Source organism: Topomyia yanbarensis, chromosome 1, assembly GCF_030247195.1.
Source record: "Topomyia yanbarensis strain Yona2022 chromosome 1, ASM3024719v1, whole genome shotgun sequence".
NCBI classification, from domain to species: Eukaryota; Metazoa; Arthropoda; class Insecta; order Diptera; family Culicidae; genus Topomyia; species Topomyia yanbarensis.
Genome location: NC_080670.1, coordinates 553899 through 578368, shown reverse-complemented (window position 1 = coordinate 578368; position 24470 = coordinate 553899). Strand labels below are relative to the sequence as shown.

General features: G+C 37.2%; 1 long non-coding RNA gene across 1 annotated transcript in view; it reads left to right on the top strand.

The window, feature by feature from the left end:
- The first annotated feature begins 319 nt into the window (after positions 1-319).
- Positions 320-24470, top strand: part of LOC131676512 (uncharacterized) — a 116567-nt gene continuing 92416 nt past the window's right edge. The window contains exon 1 of the long non-coding RNA XR_009303198.1: positions 320-457. This is a non-coding gene — a long non-coding RNA (uncharacterized LOC131676512). The remainder of the gene's footprint in view (positions 458-24470) is intronic.

The window sequence follows — 24470 nt, the reverse complement described above, 5'->3', positions numbered from 1 at the left end:
TACCGGTATATTTGCAACACAAGTAGATAAGTTTTCGTCAAATATCAACAGAACGAGGACACGCTCTAGAAACAATAAATCAGCATGAGCTGGAGTAGCGAATTGATTTTCGTGTCGCAATTTTCAAACCGGCTTGAGGAGGAAAACTAAAGAATTTGTCACATAACATAGAGTTTTCTTGTGGAGCTAATTAATTTTCTTCAATTTACTATTCTCGTATGCTCGAGGCCGTGTCAAAACCTTAGCACAACACATGGATTTATCATGAAGTAGATCTTAGTTGGTTTTAGGTATCCACGATTAGCGGTCAGTCCAAGTAGTGAGGTTCAAGTAAGTGGTAGTACTCAATGTGGATAAGTCCACTCAGCATGCGCTTGCCAGGTGACTGAAAGAGTCAATTTGTCCTGATATTTTATTACTGCTGTCGACGACTAATAGTTAGTTTTTGGAATAGAAGGTAAGTGTGTTAAAAAATGCATGGTTAATTAAATACCATTATATAAGCCATTTATTTTGCATGATTGTCGATTAATTTGGATATCGTTCATATTTATCCACATGTTTCTATCAATTTTAATCTGATAGCTGATGGACCTTAACCCATCTAGATTGATCTACATGGCTTATTGGAGTGCATTAATTCCTACTTGTTTCAGAGATGTTTACTGTCGAATTGCATGTAAGTTTGCACCTGCGAATAATATGTAAATGAAAGGATCCACCAAGAAAGTTTGGCCTCATAAAATATCGTTCCACCGCCCCCGAGGCAATCTGTCACAATTTTTTTTCCCGACATTCGTTTAGGTAACGTGCTTTTTTGGCTGAATGACAACCATCTATATGCTGATGAGCATATCAAATCACCGCACTATTAAATGACATCTTTCGGTTTGTTCCCTTTCTTTTACCATAACCCCAGAATAAATTCAACTACATTGCGCAGGGCGAATCTAGCGTATGGCGGCATGGTCTGGAAGTTTGAATAGAGCCACGGGGGAGTGTATCCAGCGTAGGGTTACTGCCTAATTTTGGCCCTAGAAAGGAAACTTTTGTTATATTGCGGTAACAACTCGGTCTACAATCGATGGAATGCGTATTGGAGTTGGTCTCAATAGCTTTGTTTCGATTCTAAGAAAGAGTATGATCAAAGGTAGCCTTAAACTGGTAAAATACTTGAGTGAAAAAAAAATCGAATCGACCACATAACGTTTCGTCCTATTATTTCAACCAATACATTGAACAATGAATATGGCTGACGCTGCTCTAACCATTATTTTCAAACTGGTATAGTGACAATTGATATAGGTTGAAAATGGGTTCAATACCCTTTATGAAAAATATGGTGGAAATCATATCAAAAACTGACAGCTCATGTACCCCTTGATAACTCAGCAACGGTCAGAGCTCCCTGAATATGTGCTCTTCTGTACTCGATTGTAGGAAATAGCATACAATCTTATCATAATTTTGTTTCTTTTGGTGATATGTCCATACAGTTTTTCGTTGCTGCTGCTGCTACTGTTACCTGACAGGGTTGAGCTCAGGTTGATGGTTCATTCATTTTCTTTTCGTGATATTAGATTTCCGAACTCTATTCCTGATTTACCCTACATAAACTGAAATTCGTTCAGATAGCGTGTAGGGATATCCTATAGCAATGTCAAAGCAAGCTTCTGATGTTTCGTTTTTTTTATTTAACATAATCCAACGATAAGTCTTCCAGACGTCTTCGTAACTTAAGTAACCTTTAAGGCCTGTGTTTCTGATATAATGTTAAACATCTATAATATTGATATGTGGGAGAGGTATAGAGTATTCGATAAAACACTTGACATAGAGTTTTTGAAAGTCGAAAAAGAGTCCGTAATGGCCCTAAGGTCGAAGCCTTTATAATCAAAACAAAATTATGTTAGGACACTTCCCCGTGAAAATATCCTACGTCACAATCTTTATGTCCTGAGATTGCTACCGTGAGAAGTAGTGACTAGAACACTGTTTCGCTTTGTCACATATATGGTTTGCAGAACCCATGAAACAAGCATTCAAATCATGCACACGAAGGCTATCATGGTTGAAGCGCAGGCAAATTGGATACTGCACATGGTGGTACTACGATGAGAAGTAAGCTTTAGTCTGCTACATATCGTTGACTAGAAACTCCCCGGGTGTCATGCTTAGCGTGGAGCAGAGTGATGGAGGGGATGGGAATGTTGGAAGATAAGGTTTTTTCACTGTTTTGTTCAGCATACATACTGTCCTGTGCCTGTGCATACGAATGGTGGAGGATACATCTGACGTGGTGATGATTCTCTGCACTCGAAAAGGCATACTCTTGCGGTCCCATGGCGTTACCGAAAAGTCATCATCATTCGTGTGCTTCATGTTGATGAGCATACACCGTACTTTTGTTTGTATGTATGCAGGCTATATATTACGTAAGGATTGTTTGTACAAATAATGAAAGTAATTTTTTCTGCTCTACCTTTCTACCAGGAAGAGAACCTTCATCTCAAAGTATAGTAAAAGGCGGGATTCGTAGTAAATTTATTCTCAGTAACGAACATGTAAATTAAAACAATTTTTAATCACAGTTTCGTATCCTATAAAAATAAAACACTAGCCAAACAAACATGCATTTGTGGAAATGTTCGCAATTTCAAGAATGAAAAAACGGAAAATATGTTTCTTTACCGAGACAAGTATGTGTTAATTTAGAAAGATTTCTAGCGGGGATTAGTTATGGCTGGGGTTGCATGGACGCTTCCTCGTTTTTCTCTAGCAACCAGCAATTAATTTTTATTTTCAACCCTATTTGCGCAAGGTTCTTTCTACCGAACGTAAACTGGGAGCCTTTTTCGGTAGCCTCATTTGCATATTTTCGGTGAAGCGGTTAGCTTCCATTTGCTATATAGTGTGTACCCACGAAAAGTAGGGTCGAATTGATTAAAACAATTTTGCTCCAATATATTAAATAATAGATCTCCTTCGCCTTTCCGGGTCGGGTCTATCCGCCCGTAAAGAGTTTCTCTGTCATTATTATGCAAGACGCACTCTGCTGAAAATAGTAATCGACTGGTACAAGGGTGCGCTTCTTTGGACTTGGCCGACCATTGTTGACTGCCAAACTTTCGATGATCCCAAGAGGGGAACAGGAAGAACCGCCAGCTCGGAAATATAGCTAGATGGGTTACACCTCCACGCTCTTGATTCGATTAGCCGTTGCGTCTTGTCCCGGTGAAACTTACGCTGAATAATTTACCAATTTGGAAGCGAAAGCGTTTTTCTTCCATTATTACTACAAACAGGTGCTACTGCCTTAGCAATTGATGGCTTACTGGAAGAGAATTTCGACAGGAAGCCTGCATAGGGAATAAAGAAAGATGGAAACTAGTAATTCAAATGGCCATTATTGGCACTTGGAATAATCCTACTAAAGTGAGGGACTGTTTTCTCTTCGCACTGGGCAGATGGGAAAAACCTCACTCGTAATTGATTTCTTCTGTTTGACCGTTTCAGAATAAGGCAACATTATGTTCAAGTGCAATGAAATAGAATCAATACGCAATAACTCGTGATCATAAAAATGCGGAGCGGCTCTGTCGAGTAGGGTGGTATTATCGCCATTGTCTCTAAATGTATAATTTTTGTTCTATTATTTCTTATAATATTTTTAAACTACATTAGCAAAATATTTTTCAAGCATTCACTATTCACAGAATAATAATAATATATAATACATTTGATTATTCATATATGAAAACAATTCCTAAGATCCACCAAACACCTATGGTTGTTGTTTGCAGGCTTTCATTGACCTGTCCCAGAAAAGAAGACCGCAATTACGTACAGTCGTTCAGCTTGAAACGAGCTCCACGCTCTCAATATGGCTGGCCAATATTCAAATTGTAGCCGAAGTGGTGCGTGTTTCTAATGAACATCCAACCTCTAATTTGCCCCTTGCCGATACTTAACGATAGGCATATCACGTGTCTTTGTTCCGGTGTCGGATGGCGTTGTTTGCTTGGTTGATTTATCTCACCCCAAGACGTAAAATGGGTCTAGCTGGATGAGATAAAATATACCTTGTTTGTCCGGGTTAGTGTGATTTCAAGGCTTTCGGTTTTGCTGTGGGTGTTGCCGGTTCAAACGATGGGATGAAATAAGCGGTTTTCGGGGTCGGAACCATACATCTTTTCATGGAAGATTTATATACAAATTTCAAGTAGAAGAAAAATCATTGGTAACAATAGGGATACCATTTTTAATCAGATACTGGACTAAATTCAATTTTCACTTTCCTGCAGATTTGTATTATGATACGAGAATAAATAGATGTAGGTGTCATGGCGGTGACTTTAATATTAATAAAAGGCCATGCTTCCAGCTCCTACGTCGTAGATTCGGTTATCGAAATGTGCGTAAATTTAATCTGCCAGTGAAAATTTCCATATATAAATGCGTTGATAGTTGTCGTGAAAACCTGCTTCTGCCGGAATGCGGAATATTTGAAATCATCATCAACAGAAACAGCTCACAATTAATGTATGCATTAGCCAAAACGTAATTGAATTGATTTTTCAAATTTGTAAATTTGTGGCTAAATTATAAAGTTGGTTTGATGTAACAGGTTTGACTAGCCTGAAGAATTTATTTTTTCCAGCTTCCCCTCGAAATCTCATATTTAGCATACTTGATATGCTGAAATCCTCAAACGAAAGCAAGGTGGGCATATCTTGCTAACCCAGCGAACGAAGTTAATTTTCGTTGTGCCTATAGTGCTTGTACTTGTCTCATGATGTCTCCAAGTAGTACCCACTTTCGCATCTTTCGACTAACAATAATGATGAAAAACTTTTAGACGAACAACAGTAATTTTCCGTCAAGGTCTCATTCAAGTCATTCTGCACAGTGGGTAGGGATGCCGAAACATTTTCAGTTTGCTGTATTGTGAGGTTTTTCACTGTCTTCCGAGTTTGCTACCCTACACATGGAGCCGAATGATGAATACTTTTAAGGTAACTTAAACTAAATCCCTCCCCGCTTCTTCAGCTTTTGAAAATAGCTTTCGTGCGCACCAACAGCAACTTTTCACCACAGAAAGAAAATGAAACAGTTCTCGCTTCAACGCAAAATATAATCCAATGTTATCCTTTTTTATATCAGCGAATTTTAGCATAGCTTCTCTTTTCTCATGCGAAGCGTAGGAAGAAAAGCTACCAGCACTTTACCCACATCGATGGTCTGGCAAAAACGTACCACGTTGCCTAAGCAGAAACTCGAGAGTCGCTGTTTGGCTGGAGGCTATAAAAAATTGATGAAACTGCGAATTTTCTCTCTGCTGGATCCTAAGCCACCAAGAAGAATAGTCACCTGATGTTATCATGCTTTTTTCCATCATCCTTGGTGACAAATACAGGTTTGGATGAGAGGGTGGAATGGATGGATGCTTCGTTCACTATAGCGAATGATAGTTAGAAAATACAGATCTTCAATATCTGACATTGAAGAATTTTTTTGCTGAATGAGGTTTTTTAATTTAATTTAAAATCATTTTTTCGATTGTAATGAGAACTTGCTTCAACATCAAGTTCAGTATCAATACGATTATAATTAAAGTTGCCGCACGACCAAACAAACTAAAATACAAGGCAACCCCTAAAACCAAGGATTTGATTAAAAACCATGTTAGAAAATGTTAGAAAATGCGAAGGGTTTATCCCCTGGGGATAGCATGCTAGTGAAAATGGTTATTTGTTTGGGTGGAAAAAAAGATGGTAGACTGCAGACCGTTGCTCCGAGGAAAAAGTGATACACGAAAGGAGAAAGAACTATGGGGCGGTTACCGAACGGGTGTTGTTTTTCTCGGTTCCAAAAAACAAGCTTGGGCTATTTACTATTCATATCTTCTTTTTCCCCGGCCCCGGCTTATCCTTTTATTTTGTGCTAACCAAAAAGGTTTTGGGGGTAAATGCTGCTTGCGTTCCTGCTAAGGGGGAGAAACTTGCTTGAATTATTAATATTTTCATCTAAAGTGTAAATTCAGGTTGTCCGTTTTAAGGTATTTGTGGTGTTTATAAGCCTTCTGAAGTTAGAATGGTAACCAGGATAATTCGAATAGGAAATGATGTTGTTTTTAGAAGAATTTTATGGATTTATACTTTACATATGTCAAATGATATTTTTTAAATGTAGCGCTTGCAAATACTGCAAATACAAATATTTGAGCACCCGGTTGCTGAATCTAACCAGTATGGAGTTCAAACAAGCATTATTTTGAAACATATATGTCAGTAGTTGTAGTATAGAAAAAAGTTACAAAGATCAGTAGATACCGAAACGATCATTGTTCATTCTGACATCAACTGCTGAATATTTTCTATTTGAACCCATCAATTAAATAATTACGCGGACTTTTGTGCATTCTCAGATATATGAACAGATTCCTAGGATTTTTTCGTATATTTCTATAGTTTGAGCACCACAGTTGTTAGGTTTAACATGGAATGTTAATGTGGAAAAAATAATCAATGAGTGTTAAGGAGAGGGGTGTTAGAATATTTAGTCAATTTTCATATGCAACATTCGAATAAATTAGTTATAAAATTTTCGTTTCGGCTTCGTCGGGGGTAACTTAGTGACAGGACTAAGCTAGCGCCGGATTGACGCTAGCTCCAAAAAACGGGGACACAATTTGTGTTCCTGAGCAAGCCTGATGTCCCGCAAGAAAAGTAGCTCATTTTAAGCTGATTAGAATTAATGAAATCGAACCATTTCTCTTTAAAGGAGAACAATTTTGGTAAAAACTATTTTTTTCTCCATTAAGGAGAATTTGCGTGAAAAATGTTCGTATTTAAGCAAACCGATACAATGAATCGGGTTGACCAACATTCAATATACTATTAGAGCCAAATGGTTATCCAAAGATAGCATGTGCTGGTCGTAAGTTGTATATGGTTACAGTAGTAATATGATGAAAAGGATTTTATCATAGTATTGTTGATCAATTCAATAAAATCATTCTGGAGAAACTTCTGCAAAGAGTTTAAAAAAAATGTTAAAGCGACATAGTTATTAACAGACGAGAAAGTAAGCAAAGAAATTCTCTCAATGCCTCAAAACTCTTCCCACATTTTTCAGCATCCTTCAATTAGAGTCTATTGTAAATTGAGTAAATTGAAGCATTAAAGCGAGAAGAAATTTTGCTCGAGCCTACAACAGGCACTCGAATTACTTCAATCAAAATGTGTCGACTCTCTGTCGTTAACAAGGCTAAGAACTCAGCATAGGTAAATGAAATGTAAAACGCGTATCTATCTGAAGCGTCTTCCAAAAATGTTGAACAATTTTAGCTGCTTCTAATTGCTTCATTCCCTTGTATGTTGATGTCTTTTCTGCGATGCGTGAAACAAACACCTCCATTTATAAACGTTTCCTCATATTTTTCTTGCTGCTGAAGCCATTTTTTTCCACTAACTTTTTTATGTAAATTCTCTTGAAATATTTCGACGCTGCTCCTACAGTGTTGGGCTGTGCATATAAACATACTCCAAGCCTGTAATGCTCTAGGGTTATTTTTCATTTTGGTTGGATTTTTTCGTCTTTTTTCTTTGGAGTAAAACATCGCTGTTTGCCTAATGAAAAGAATAATTCATCAATTTAAAATATACTTTGGTTGGCGTTTGCTGCTCGAGTCCAAATACATTGGTAGGACGAATAAGCCTCACTCTAGCGAGAAGGGAATTTCGGTTTGCTCCAATGGGTTCGAACGTTTGTTCTTACCTTCCTGAGCGTTGCAGCAAAAATAAAATATGAAAATGTGTTGCTTTTCTTCTTCGCAGCGTCAATATTTTTATTTTAATGGTTGCTTCTTTGGAGTAGGAAACATCAGTTCTACATGACATTGATGAGGCTTTTTGGTAAGTTATTTGAAGTGAATTAATTCAATCGATGCAAAGAACAAAAAGCGCGATTGTTCTGCCCGCGCACTCGTTAGTTGAGTAAGACGCATGGATTGTAAATTGGAACTGATTATTGGACGTTATACGAAAAGGAGAATTTCAAGCAACCTATAAATATTAAATTTTATTTTACTGCAATTAACTCTTTTTCAAAATTTATTCAATGGTAAGATAGTGTATTTAGTAGAAGGATCAGTACATTAGAACTATTTTGGATTTCAAAACTATTTTTGATCTCCCTATATTACTATCAAATAGTGCCGAAGCTTCCCCTCCTTACTAAAAACGTACTGCAAAAGTGAAAGTTGTCATCGCTCTCCGGGAGTAGTTTTCTGTCGCCTTTCTCGGTTAATGTTTGCTGTTGCACGAAAACATTGATTTTCCATAGACGACGAGACACATAACGGGACTCCTTACTCGGGGCTCCTTGTGCATGCTGGCTTTTTGTGACGACAAACAAACACACCATTGCTTCTCACATCGTCCATTTAGGGCGATGGTATAAATCAATTTCATAACTTTCTTTTGTTGAATGTCCGAAATAGACGGCCCAGGCAGCAGAAAATGTTTACCCCTTGCTTTTTGCTATCGATTGGTTGTTTTCGCTTGACTACGAACGTAGAAAAAGGATTCACTGTGGCTTTATTGTTGGCACCCACGGGGTTGTGCTGCAGGCTGAGATATGAATTGGTGCAATAAAAAAGAGTAGAACTAATATCTTTTAGATTTTTTGTGTTAAACGGACGGATTGTAAAAAGTGAACGTTAAAGGGTTTCACTTTCGATGCCATAAATTTTACACAAGCAGATTATCTCTGAGGCTTAAGCATTTGCATGACTTAGGAGCTAGAAGCATGTTGCATAGTTGAATGACTGGATGACTATGAATATTGAGAAATTATCTCTCTCGATGTTTTCAAAAACAAGCTTTAATTGTTTATAACGGTGACTATCCAAATCATGTAGTTCATTTTACATTTCATAATAATACTTTTGTAAATATTCAGTAAAAGTGTATTTGTTTACAATACTGTTATTTTATAGGATGATGAAAAGAAAAGCAAAAATCTGGTTTATTCAACTGTTTACTGTCACATTCATTTCCGCCAACAGTTTTGTCTGAGTGACTAAACAGTCAAGTTTTGTTATACTCTACTGGGAGCTTTTCTCATCTCAATCAAATATATTCAGGAAGCTCGTTTAAAAAAATCGACCAGCCGTTCCTTGCAAGGCGTAAACCAACAAATAGCCAATTAACAACTCATAAAAAGTTTACAATCCGTCAGTACAAAAATACCATCAGACGATCCCATCAGTTGACCGATTATACCGTCATAATTTGTGAATATCAGTTTTATTACCGGCTATATTCCTGACCAGGTCAAGAGCATTCTTGTACGGAAGCGTTCACACTTTGGTCAGTCGTGGTGTCCTGCAAGAAAGGGCAGCAACGGCAGTGGCTGTAGATGGCGAGACATGATGTCATAAAAGTAGTTTAAAATTACCCTGCAAGTGTTAAGTGTCACCCGCTGCCCGAAAGATTAGGAGTTTATCTTATTTGTATTTGGGGAGGACTTTTATGAACTTCCTATAAGCAGCGCCAGAAGATGCCATCTGATCTGGTTGAAATAAAAACATAAATCCTATTTACAGTGCGGTGCGACTCGTTTGCGACAGAATAGTTAAAGCACGCGATTTGTCAAAAAAAGTATGCCATGCATCTTGTCGGCTAGCATATCTATTGTGCTTGAATTGTGCATTAATCGTGAGAAATGTGCTGTGTTCAAGTTACCGCGAACTAAGAATTTAGATATTTTATATTGATGTTGACCCCGACCTCTATTTCGTTAATTGAACGAAAACGAAATAAACAGCATCATTCACTTTGTACCAAACGGCTCAAAGAGTGATAGCACATGGCTCGCAGGCTATCAACAACTCATTGTGCCCTGACTAATCTCACAAAGTCCGTGCGATAATGTCCTCTCCAATCCTGCTGCATGTTAACGTTTCGTTTGAATGTGATACGGGTTAAGTTACAACTCGTTGTTTATTTATTTTATGCTGCTAACGATCAGCACATTCCCGAAATTCGATGTTTGGAACAGAAGTCTATTCATTCAAGCAGTCCCCACTACTGGTGTTAGACTCAGTAATGGTTATGTAACGATCACGTATACTTATTGACTCCCGTCAAGAAATCGATGAAATGCGAGCAGCACACATATGTTTCTTCATAATAGCTCGCGTGAAAAGGAGCGCACGAGTAGAGTGTTTGCTCAAATATTGGACTTCTTGAAGTAACCGGTGAAGAAAGTATTTTTTCTCTCTGGAATATGCAGATGATAACTAGTCAGTATGAGCTTTGGTGAACATAGTGAAAAAAAATACTCAGTTATTACGTTGAAATACCGATTATTTCAGAATAAGTTTACTTTGGGACCAAAACACATTCAGATCCCCTATTTTGTTTGGGACTCGTAAATATTTACACTAGGGGAACCCTACCAGATCTACTGATCGAGGCAATGATTGATACAATGGGATAACCGATATGCTAGAAGTTTTGCGGTGCTGATTAACACACAAGTCGTGTCGAACACAATTTACGTCTTTATCGGACGAATGATTTAAGCGGCTACGTTTGCGGGAACTTTTGAGTGACCTCGGTAACACGGTTACTGCACCGTCATTCAAAAACGTAATGTTTTTTTTTGACCAAAATGGGAATCTACAGTTTTCTGAGGAGATGTTTTATTATGGAAAGTACTTGGTAGAGACTAATTTTGGAATTTCAACCTCTGGAACCTTCAATAGTTACGAAAATAACAAGAAAAAATGGTGTAAAATGTGTATAAAATATTGACTATCAGATATGAAATCAAATAAAGCAGAGTTACATTTTTTATTAACGGTAAGGGTTTACTGTAAGGTGTACTACAGTGCAAGTGTTGGTGTTGGTGTTATAAACAAGAAGCATCGTTGTGATTATAGATGTAAAAAGAAGTGGAATATGGTGGCATTTTATTTAACGCCAGCAGTTTGCATCTGAAATTATTCGCCAAAGAAATACTCTCGACTGTACTGAATACACTAGCATATTTATTTTTTAAATTTTGATGTATAAATAGCACAAATTTTAACTAAATCGATTTTCATTTGTTGTTTACTGCAAGAATAACAAGGAAAGACAAAAGTTATGAAATTGAAAGACGAGTAGAATTAGTTATAAATCTAGACTGATTCTAGAACTAGGGCATAACATTCGAGTCTAAAAGTATGGTCAAAAGGCAAGCAAAACTCATTGCATTTTGCCGATGATTCACAGCGTTTTTTTGCCGAAATCGATTTACGATAATTACACATAAATCGTAAAATTTGGATCAGTGACATCTTCTGAGGAATTGGAGAGAGAATGCTTTTGTTGACAACTACGCAGAAGACACAAAGTCTGTATATTTAATACTTTCAACATTATTTCTTGTTGTTTGTGGACGACCCCTTGAAAGCCAATTCTTGAATCTAACTTTATATATCATGCTGACAAGTTTGCTATGTTTGGTATTACAACATTGTATTTTCGAAGAAATTTGGCAATTTTAGAAAAACATCGTGATTCAATTCATGATGTTTACGTTTACGTGATTAATCCTCCTAGAAGCAAAATTGCTCAATTGAATTTTATTTTGGTTGATGATATGAGCTGAGCTCTCAACAAAGTTATGGATATTGCTTTCGCAAATATCTATGCAGAATACACTAAGTCCTTTCTTTGAAAACATTAGAGACTCGTTCTATTTGAATGGTCTCTGAAAATATATTTATTTAAATATCGCTATTTAAATATTTTGTGAGCTTCATATAGTCGATGAGGTTATTCCAATCGTCAAGATATACAACTTTCCTTACCATATTTTTTATTCTTTTTAAGAGTATTTTCAAAGATATTGAAAATGAATAATTTTTTTTCAAATCAGTCACAACTCTACTGGAAATATCGAGAGACAAATGGAATTAATTGAGTTTTATAGTATTAATTGAGCGCTTCTAATTGCAAATAAATTTTATGATTCAACGAAAACGACGACAGGATCATTGCATATAAAATCTATGAAAAATGTCTCCTGTTTTGGACGCATACGTTACGCGAGATTTTTTTAGAAATAACCAACCGAATTTTAGGTTCTATAAAATAACGTTTGATGACTTCTTCCATCAACAGGAAAGATTTTAAGTGATTCGTTAGAGGCTCAAGAAACTTTGGTTGAGCGTGTATACGAATAGAACGCTTGAATATATGCGTAGGGGAAAATGTGTTCAGGTATGTCAATATTTTATTCATTTAAAACCTTTAGTGAAGCCTAAACGATAAATGTCAGTCGATATATTAGATAATCATGGGTTAAATTATACAAAATAATTGGTGAAAAAACTATTTACAGTGCTGCATGGTAATTTTAAAAAAAGTAGCTCTGCTTTATTCGATACGAAATCGTATTGCGTGCCCCAGTGTGCTAGTGTGACAAAAAATCACACATACTTTCTTAAAAGCACCATTCAACTCGGTAGATAATTTTTGCAGCAACTGTTTTGCATAATTTATATTTTTCTCTTAGTGTTTAATATTCATATGGTTAAACCGGCGGGAAAGCTGGACATATTTTCTCCTATGTGTTCCTTTCTTATATACGCTCAACCATACATTCTCGAACCTTCATTTATTATCTTAAAATAAATGATTGAAAAAGGTTAGATATTTCAGACATTTTCATGAATTACCTATATTTATGTTTTACCCATTTCGGTATCTTCGAGAAAACCATACGTGCGCTTGTACCATAATGCCCGATCTATTGCTACTGCGCTCTGTTGGAGTAGCAGCCAGAATCTGTTCGTTTTTTTTTCGACGAGTTTTTTCACTCAGTTTTGTCCTTGGCTTTGGAAAACAGGGTGTGCTCAAATTTCACACTTCTGTACCAACATTTGAACCTGATTAGCAGTTTGGGAAATTGGTTTTTGTCAAATTTTTTGAAATCAATGTGACTTTTTTGTTTTGTTTTGTTTCGATTGGTTTCGCCGTTATGTGTATTTAGTTTTATCTCGTATTACTTTGGATCTTTTCTCGTTCTTTTATTCTATAATCTTGCAATCAAATTACTGTTCTTGCTTTTGCGTGAGCAGTCATAGGGTTTAGAGGGACTCAGAGAATAAATCAGTAAAGTAAAGGATGACGTTCGATGAGAAAGGTTCATTGTGATCGATTCCAGCGCACTGAATTTAAATGCCACTGTTTCGCATTGAAGATAACGTATGATTAGTAAAATTTTGTAAAAATACAATTTTTGCAATGGCGAAAAAATTGACAACGCAAGTTTTGTCATTTCGTACATGTGTAAAGTATAAGACGGAACAATCTTCATAATCTAAATCAAACTGCATCTGTTTGGCTTTCCATACGGAAACAAATTCCAGAAGTGCGCATAAAAAATCATCCACACCCTGTACCAGAATCCGCACCTAATGAGTTTTTTCCCACAACGCTGCTGCACGAGTTTCCCTTGGTTACCACCGCCGCCCTCGAATCGTCCAGCAAGGTTAGAGTACATATAGACGCTTTTCCCAATTTCAGCTGATGGTGCTCGCTGTCGTGTGTGCGCTCTCGCTGTGTGTCGTTCTGTGCATGCCTGCTCGGGTGTCATTTTATTCACGCAACCGAAAAACCGGGCCAGAGCTAGAATGTATTACGTAAACATGTTGGAAATCTAATGATGTAAACATAACGCTCTTTCGGTGCCTGGCTGGCATTGCCGTGTAGCAGCATTATAGAGCAAGGGGAAGTTTTATACCCATACTATCGCAAATACACGAGCACAAAGGCGATCGCAATTCGGTCTTTTTTCGGCACCGGGCAGCTTAGCAAGAGCAGCAGCAGGGCAAGTCCATTGCCAGGATGGAAGATGAACGAGAGAAGCAAAAAATGTAATATGGAACGTGAATATTTTCTAAAATGGTCTACTGGATCCAGAGGAATAAAGAGAAGGCAGGCGGCTGATGGGCGATCGAGCGGAAGGCATTCGATAGTGATGGCATTAGTTGATGTTGTTGTTGTTGTTGTTTTTGTTGATTTCATCAAAGAAGAGCAACACACGGGGGACGGATGGTGCCTTCAATATCAAACCAAGTAGAGTTTCGGGCCGGAATAAATTTGCACTACGATAGATGTTTGCCTGCAAGGAAAGGCAATGTTGGGAGTAGAGTGGGAAATTGGATATGGGGTCTTTTCATTCTTGTACGGTACGGTGGTTTCTTATCTTGCCTAGTATATTGGTTAGCCGCCCCTGGAAGAGGGTTGAGTTCAATCTTGGCAAGATTACTGTGGAATTTTGGTAAAATAGTTTTGGAATGAAAATATTTTCCTAGGTCGTTGAAGAGGCTGGCTCAAAACGCTCATGGGCTATAGAAATGTGTACATTCTTATCCATTGTATCTTTTATCGACTTGCCAGTGCGCATATTAAACCAATTTTGCTCATGTCGATTGTCAAAAACTCATCACTTTTCATATAATTTAAATTGATATATTAAGTCGATTGCTGTAGTTTGCAGTTTGACAAGCGCTAAAATTTAGAATTGATTTGACTTATGAATATTGGATGAAAAGAACGTAACACGAGTGAAGAAAATCTTGACAAATTAATTTCAAAGTCCACTTAACAAGTTTTCTAGAATGCTCTTGCATCACGTACCAGAGCTGTGCGAAAACATCATTAGCACAAAATATCAGCAAAGCTTCAATCAAGTTAAATCATCTGATAAATTGAAAACGAAGTCAGAAGGCGAATAATGAAAACCGTTCTCCTCGTACTTCTACCAGTAGCACTTTCCCCTGGATCCCGAAGCGTCGGGGCCGTGGATGAGAAATAGGGAAAACTTAATTGACAACAGTAGCAAGTTTCTTTTTTCCATAATTTGGAAATTTATAATCACAATATGCTTCCGAAGCCATTCTCAAGGGGTTCAGACTTGCTCTTGATGGCTTGCTTGATATGAATCTTGAGCACTACGGAAAAGGTAACCAAACAATTTCCACGCAAGCTGTCTCATCGAGTATATTTTCTGATGGTGTCTCTATTCGTTAGCCTCCAATATTCATGACTATTCTTCCAACATGTTGAGTGGTAGTGGAAAAATCAATTCCAGTTCCGATTCGTATCACGTCCATCAATTGGACTTTCTATTTTGTTCGGTCTGTTGATTTTCGTTTTCACTTTTCCACCCGGTGCAGAACCATACCGTTTGCGAATCCTAGGGAAAAAGCTCCCATGTATCGATCCCATTAGTCGCTATGCTCGCAAAGTTATTCCCTTTATTCGGGGTCTGCGTGCTCGAGCTTTGTGCATGGGAATGTTTGGAACTCCAATGAATCCGAGGAAGCAGATAAACTATAACGGTTTCATCCAAGTCCGAACTGATTATTATTTCCTTCCAATTTATTTTCAATCACCGGACTTCCTCCAGACCGACCTTCTTCTCGAGTTGATTGCCTGTATTCAATCCAGATGTTCTCATTTCAGGGTAGCCGAACTATTGTCAGGGAATCGTAATAGAGAGAACGTTTCGTAGAAAAATAGGTAGGGCATTGATTAAAATACCACTCCAATGGAATGGAATATAAAATTTCTCTTGATTTTATACTTAGATAAGATTTATTGTAGTTAAAAGATACAACACAGGTGTTGCGATTTTTATTCCTCTCAAATCTTGGGCTTGATAGTGTCATACCGTCAACTTCTGCACAAGCTTTTTTCTTACTTTAGGACATTCAAATCTTTAGCATCTTTAGCCATATTTACACTCTTTTTCAGTGTAGCTATGCTGATGATATATTCGTTGATGTTCGTTCATATTGTCGGTTGTGATGAAAATCGGAGTCTTACGGCCAAGGCAGCAGATTCCCTGCCAGATCATCAACCTGCCGGCAAACTTGTTCACAAAAACAATTTTATGTTTCTTAGAAACGTTTGCACGATTTCTGGCAACGTAAAGTTCTGTTGTTATACCAATTTGAAGTCACATTTAATAAAACATTTCATCGTTCATAAGGATGCATACATTGAATTTGGTCAGATCATGATCATACAGCGTTCAGCACTGCGTTCTGGTCGCAATGTGTTGCTTTGCGGCCTAGTTTGTTTGCTTAATAGTCCATTACTTGAAAAACTAAAACCTTCCCGAGTATATTTCGAACCGCGAACAGCTCCGAGCTTTTGGCAACGCCTCACAGTTATGTATTTGCTTTAAGAGCCTTCATGATTTTCTCCCTAAAAAAGTTTTTCATGCGATAATTCCGAACCAGGTTTTTAAAGTATGAACAAAAACAACAAATTTAGGAATTTTTAAAAATAAAATTCCAACAAAAACCACTCGTACAAGTCACTTGAAAATGTTTCGATTTTCACAGTTGCAATGAATGATTTATTTCGTTAAAATATATATATAAAAAAGTTGTTACTGTTGTTTATTGCATTGTGTATTATTCATTTGGACTTTTTTCCTGCTAGCTTAGTTTTTTAGTAATGAGCACAATGATTAAAAAGTTATAAAATGACAATTTTAGCAATTTTTGGGTTTCTTCAATAGAAAAATGAATTTCATATGGCAGATATTAATTTACTGAAACTATGAAAATCGCACTATTTTCAAGTGACTTGTGCGAGTGGTTCTGGTTGTAATTCTGCTGAAAGAACAGGCTTAAATTTCTTGTTTTTGCTTGCGTTTTGAAAATCTTATCGAGGCATTATCGTTTGAAATTTGTTTTCTTCACGGAAGCTGCGTGGAGCTTTTCAAAAGGAATAAAATACATATGAAAACATAAAAAAAAATCTGGAGCGGGCCGGAATTGCGATATGGAAATCAGCTTTGTTCAATTGTAATACGTAATGTTCTCTATTAATAAGAAGCAGTGAAAAATTTGGATTGAATGAGTTTGATTATAAAAATATTTTAAAATCGAAGCAAAATTAAAAATTTCTCAACGAATTGAAAATTTTTAGGAGGGACTCGGATCCCCAGACCCAATCCCTATCCTGGATCCGCCATCCAATACTGCCGAAGATTCATTTCGCTCGTTTCATGGTTGTCGTTTTCATTTTTAATGTGTTAGAGAGTATAATAATTGAACAATTGGTAGTATGCATAGGAAAAATAGTGTACAGCTTTGCCGCCGGTTTATCCATTTAAAGCATTTATTAAACTCTAAAAGAATAACATCAGTCGATTTATAAGAGTATCATGATTCAAATTTTGCAAAATAGTTGGTGGAAAAACAATTGACCGGGCGGAATGGTGTTTTTGAAAAAGTGGCTGTGGTTTTTTCATTACGCAGTTGTGTTGCGTGCCCAAACTCAGTGTGTGGTGTGACAAAAATCACCGCCATTTTTTCAAAGGCACCTTTTCGCCCGGTCAATTCCTTTTCCACCAACTATTTGCATCATGATAATCTAATAAATCGACTGATTTTCTTCTTTTAGAGTTTAATGAATGCTTTATATGGATAAACCGGTAACAAACTTCAACGCATTTTTTTCCAACGCATACTATCAAGTGTTCATCCACATAGACGCTCACTCAAAGTTCTTTGAACGATAATTGAAGGTGATGAGGCCGCCGTATTTGTTTTTTTTTTTGAAATACCACTCAGAGTTTCCCGCAGTGTACAAATTGCATTACTGGCACATGGTAATCTGATTGTCATATGTATACAGCGTGGTCTGTGCAAAGTTAGAAACATATTATATCATCACGTAGGAAAAAGGGGCGCGCCAGCCGTATTCTTACGCCAGCCGTATTCTTACGCCAGCGGTACCCGAATACTATAGCTGATGCTTGGAAAGGAGCTCTTCCTTAAACGTAGCTTACTTAGGCTCGATTTCTAACCCCGCACATCGGGTTAGAAATTTTTCTAACCCGAAAAAGCGCCGACTAACCAAAAGGTTGAAACAAACGAAGTTCTTCCATTTATCATCTCTAATTGGGAGCGTTTATCTGTATGTGTATAGTGACATGAAATTACCAATATTGCGTGAATTCGTAAACAGATCATGCAATCGTACCTGGATTGGGTTATCTTCATAACACACGAGATTCTTGACCCTTACAGCGGCACACTAAACAATGCGTTTCGTGTTTTTTTTAAATTCATTTATTTGACGCGGTTTGATGAGTAAGTTTAACAGAGTCGTTTGGCCTTTATATATTTACAAAATAATATAAAAAGTATATTCAAAGTGTGCTCATCGAATTCGCCCCTAAAGTACACAACAGCCGTACAGATACCCCGCAGAGAAAACTCATCATAATCACTCCAGGCCATCTTGATCTATGTGTTTCTCCCGGTTGGTACGAAAATAACGGTTTCTATTGACTCAACCGAAGTCGAAACTAACTGTGCTTAGTTTGGATTTCTATAGTACAGTGCACATGTACCTAACGCAGCTGGTTATCTGTATAAATTTCTTTTCGTTTGCTCTGTGAGTCTTTTATGAAGGATTTCGGAAGCAGTCTGAAATTGTGTTATATTATTACGGGAAACAAATTGATCTGTTAAGCTTTAAATGTTGACTGCTATCAGTACGATATATCGCATGTGGTGGAACTAAAAAAGAAGTTTTTTCGAAAAACTGGTATGTTCCCTATGACCAGACGCCATCATGTCCAATGTCGGACAATTAATTTGTCCACGATTGGTAGGTATGGACCAAGCAATCCGTTAAGGGATTATATTTGTTGAAGGGTGGGAAAATAGGGAAAATTTAAAGATATGTTGCCATAGCTTTTGAATACATGTTGTACGTCTTTCGTAGTATAATGTCTAATTTGCGAAAACGGCTTGAGAACATGAAAAAATAATAATAATTATTATAGTTATAAAAATACTATTAATCATTGCCACTCAAATGCAAAGCGTTGTATGCAATTTTGTCTAATATTTGAAAAGCGTATGGAATTGGATAAACATTAAGAAAATAGCAACAATCAGCAGCAGTTTTTGCATAATCGATGTGGGAAAATAAAAGAGCCCATATTTTAGATAAAAGAAAGTAAAAGGAACAGAAATATCATCAAATCCGCTTAAATTTAATTAATTCGATAATCGCAAAACGAGGCCAAAGTATAATCGAAAGAATGTCGACCAATTTCATTTTCACGCTGGGTGGCATCGGCAAACGTTGACTTGATACTGATATTTCGAGCTAAATTTGGGCTTGATAACATTTCTGCATCCGAACAATTCCTGGAATATTATTTTGAAATTCATTTGATTTTCGTTTTAATTCATTATTGAGTGACGAAAAAGACAGGGTTGGAACTGTCACGATTTTATACTGCTTGTCCTAAACTACACCCTAATCTTTTATGCGTAGTCTTGGTCTTTATCAAGAATAGGAGCTGCAAAGAAAATCGTAAATTAAATCCTTTTGCTGCTGTTCATTAGCTAAAATGTGGTGCGCTTCGTCAAAAGTAATTGAAATGATGCTTTTTAAGAAAAAAAGGTTTAAACAGAATCGCTGACGGCAACATCGCTATAGCACTGGTTCTAAAAGATGCACCGAGCAAAAAAAACGCAGAAAAAACGGGAAGGCGGTAAATACTGATGAGATGATAATGATGATTGTATTTTTTATCAGAAGACGACCTCGCAATTTTCGTGCTGCTCAAATGATGATGTTGCCGTTGGAGCTGCTCATTCCAAATTATATTAGATTTGTTCTCGCCTCTGTCTTCATCGATTGCAGTTGTATGTTGAGCTGTCTCGAACCTCCTTAACAAGAGGGTAGCTACAACGAATTTGATATCTTTACTTTTCTAAACTCTTGCACGAAATACAAAAATCAGAATCTTCTTGAAGTTTGATTAGATATTTCGGCGACCAAAGCACTTGAAGGATATGTTTTTCTCATAAATATTTATATTGATTGTGTCAGGTAATGAGCACATTTTTTTAGACGGATGATTTTCATGGGAAACGTGTTAATTGGGAGAGTAATAGTGATATTACCAAAATAACTTTTGGATTGTTTATGGAAATGTCACAACTTGTAGAGTACCGTGTCAATATCGACCAACTTTCAGGGTTATCGATGTTGTTGCATTCTGCGTAGCTCACAAACAATTTTTATGGGACTCATATATCTAAATCTACTCTCTCGTGTTACATGGTATCTTCAATCACATAATCATTCACCCCAAAACATTCTATGCTGAAGACACGGGAAAGCAATCACCAAAAACTGCCATCATGTATGTTTTCCTACGGTATTTCTCTGCCACGAAAGCGAGCGTTATTTTCGACTCCAGCATCGCGGTGGTCATCATCAAAAGTAGAACACGCATCTTTTTCCGGGGTGATCAAGGGAAACGTCTCTCGTCGTTAACGCTTTCATTCATCCATCCACAGCCATCAGTGGAGGCTCGATAGCTTTCATCAATTGTGACGGTCTCAAAGCGATTATTTTGAATCGCCACTTCTTCACAATAAACCATATGTTGATGAGCGAAGGAAACGAATCTAAAAACATTTTAACGAACCGTACTTATTAACATCTAAATTATTGTTCATCTCATGTTTGAATGTTTGGAAAAAATAGGCCACTGACTCAAAGTAATGCAAAATCAATCGTAAAATTACTGTTTAGCATAGCATTTGCTTCTAACTATACCTTCGAAATGCAACACATATTCTGAAGCTTTAACAATTTTGTTTACATTAAAGCAATAAAATATTTTACGATCGAAAGTCTGCTCATTCATTTTTCTCTTGTTTTGACCATCACCATCGCCATCGGTTGCTTGTCAAATTGTTTCTGTTCGCAAGAATACTAGTGGGTAGCAGGTTGCAGACAACTCCTTTATAGTCACTTTTCGAAATCATCAATGGGTAATCTCCATCAGCCTAATGACACCTAATCTTCTCTCAGGTCGCCAACGAAATGGTGGATGTCTTCATTGAAACGAACAATATTGGAATTTGCAGAGACCATCTATAATGACATCTATCGAGCAGGCGACCTAGACACTGTGAAAAAAACGACAAAAACGAAAATATTAGGTCCTTACCTATGAGATTCCAATTCGATTTCTTGATGTGCTTTTCAAGTGTATAATGACATACAGATGTCGGTACCGCACCGCCTCAATCTCGGATGAAAATTTCTCGTCTCTTCTAAACTTAACTTATATGACATACGCAGAATTTTCTTATAATTGTGAGACATTCAATGCCATTACAGTCTGCCTAGTAGCAAGCGATAAAGTGCATAGCGAATGGCATTAGTGTGAATGCTTGACCATAAATTTGCGTATTTATGTTTCTATTCATTCTGCCGCTGTAGTCATACGGCAAGAAAATGTCTAGTATCTGAAGAGAGCGGCTGTTTTATAATTTATGTAGTTGTTTTAATCCCGGTGCCGTAGACCGCCTCTTATCGCGATTCTCGGACCTAAATTTTCACATGAAATCTAAAGCTGGATTAAGGCAATTTTCAAGCTGTAGCAAGATAAAGAAAAATCGCTTACGGCTGACTGATATATCTTTTACCATTGAAAGAATTGAAATAATATTATTATTAGAAAAAATGACTACTTCCCAAACATTAAGTACATATAAAACGGAAATATCAGGTTATATTTATTGAATTTACGGGTTTGAATACTGTTAGGGAGATTTGGCTGTAAATTGTTGAAACTGCTAAACCCAAGTCGATGTGGGGAGTCCAGCGGTTCCACACATAAAATGCCACAGTCGCTGCAGTTCTGTCTGTCAGGGAGATTTTCCTTCCAGCTTTATGATAAGTGGTACCAGAAAAGCATTCGATAATCACAAACTGGTTTCGTTCGCTCACTTTTTGGTCAAGATTAGCTCCGGGTAGCAAAATCTGTGTACAAGGGAAAAAATGAGTATATAAGTTAAAGCACACTGTATACCAGTTCAGCAAATAAGCAGTGCACAGATTCCTACATGAAATTTCAATCGGAATCCCATCTACTTGTAACTTGGAATTCGACGTCAAACATTCGCGCTACAGTACAAATTTGGTCCGGTTTGCAGACATGTTTTTCCGTCGCAAAAATGTGTTGAAGGTGTAGAAACCATCGTAAAAACTGCAAACATGAGCTGAATGCAATTAACGATTATTGTCCATTGATTCAAGCCGGCTTCTTGTTTCTCCGATCAATAAAACTTGTCACATTCAATTACAGATGGGAATCGATCGTTTTCTACATGTTTTATGCTCTTTATGCAAAATAGCGAAATAATATATTTTTAACACGCAAGTTTTGTTTCCCCTCGTGCATGCTAGTTTCAAATTGCAATAAAGGAGTATTGAAAACCGACCACCAGGGGGCAGCACCTACTTGGTCATCTAGATACGGGTGTAGTGGTGATACAAACACTATCTCCCAGTTGCACTAGTGTAGGTGAAGGGCGTGGCCTACGCACAACTACAATGATAGCATGCCGTCTTCGAGGTGTTAGTGAACAGCGTTGTCTCCCGCTCTTCAAGAGAGATCCGCTGGATGGCAGCACTTGATAATGATCTCTCCCGCCGGCGGATTTAAGCCTTTGCAAAGTTTCAATTCAACATCGCCAGCATTCACTACACTGACTTGTCACGGTTACTTGATTTTGAAATCCGTAATTTGTTGATTAGTTTTCGGGCTCATTCGAGCGGCAGCTTTTGAGTTTTAAGCAGTTTTTTATATCAAGGGTTAAAATTATTTTAGCTAGCAACACGCGCGCAGGAACAATGTAAGGGAAAAACCGGTTCTGATTTCACTTAGATAAACCACCGACACGATCGCGATTGGTTGTTGATCACATTTTCGCTGCTAAATACGTTCAATCTTCGAGTCTTGTGCCTTCTCTTTCTCGTCGCACAGAACCTCGCTGTTTGACATTGCCCGAATCACATAATTTCTTAGAGTTTATCGAGCTAATATTTTAGCCGTATTTATGGCGAATTGATTTCCATCCGTTTTGCTGTCTTATTCTCTCCTACTGCTTGACTCAGCTGTTTTGACGTTTTTTGTGTTTTATCATTTTTGGCTAATCGCAAGTAATCACCACAGTTAATGTTTGTTATTATTCTTCGGCGCGGCCGCGTGGAAACTTTTCTCGACCATTCGTACTAATTACAACAGAGTATGGATTTGGTAAATTATGCGATCAAATATGATATTGGTGATTATAACAATAATACTTGAACCGTTGCTGGTGATTATTTTGATCGTTTCTGTTTTGTTCCTGGAAATGATTAGACCGAAGCTATGTGGTTCCGAGTACAGTATTGAATTCATGCAGCAAAAAATATTGGTTGCCATAGTACCAGGTAATTGGTTCTTATACCAAAAGACGGTTTCAGTTCACTTTCCTCGTCGGTAAACAGAACCTCTGTGCTTACTATCGAGACGTGTTTTGGATTTTAGTGTCTAACTAACTAACCAATTTGGAGCTGGTTTGAACTTATCTAACTAGCATTAAGTTGGTGCTAGTTACTGACGAGGAGGATTCTCCTCGAAACAAACGCTCTTAGCGAAAAACAACAAACATACACTCGAACAAACACTTTGAACAAAAGTATTGGGATTCATTTTAAGCATTAAATATTCGAGTGTACATATATTCGTTCCGAAATCACATCTTTATTTATTCTCAATGAATTGTAGAAACAAGTGCTGTTTTTACGCGAATTGCTCCAAGTAATGAAACTGGGTTCCATCTTAAATTTAAATCGCACTCGGACGAATGCCAGATGTAATCACGTAACGGCTATTGTCGACCCTTTCTTAAATGATGTTGACGAAGGAAACACAATTTAAAGCGCACATGTGACCACTTCCATAATCCTCTAAACTCAAAAGAATTAAAAGAGTTGGGCTGGAATTAAAATTGAATTAAAAATAGGTCCTCTGAATACACACAACAACCAGCTGATAACGGTACCTACTGTTTTGCAACAGGGCAAACCCTTCCCATTTACAACACGTTTTGAAATAACGAGTCTTCTTTTAAGCAAAAGGGTTACACAATAGGTCTCCAGTGGCACGTGTTCAATCTGATCGGAGTTTGTTTTCTTATCAGTTGAATGAATGAATCTTGCCGGCCGTGGAGTTGACTGGAATTTTAAAGTAGGCCTTCACCAAATTGGCTATACATACTATCGTAGATACGTTGATTTTTTCCGTTGATCGGAGACGTTCAATATATTACACCCCGTGTGCGACACGAATTGAATCCCAATGGCGATGAGTAGCGCTGTATGTTAGTGTGATGTGTTCGTACAGTTTAGGGTAACAAGACCTATTGTTGACATTAGATAGACCCCCCTTTGGTGATGTTTGCTTTAGAAAATATTTAGTTTTTGAATTAATTTGATCCAACTGACACTTTTACCCAAATCATTTAAAATAAGGTCACTCATCAAAAAATTTCAAAAGCTATTGATACATCCGTT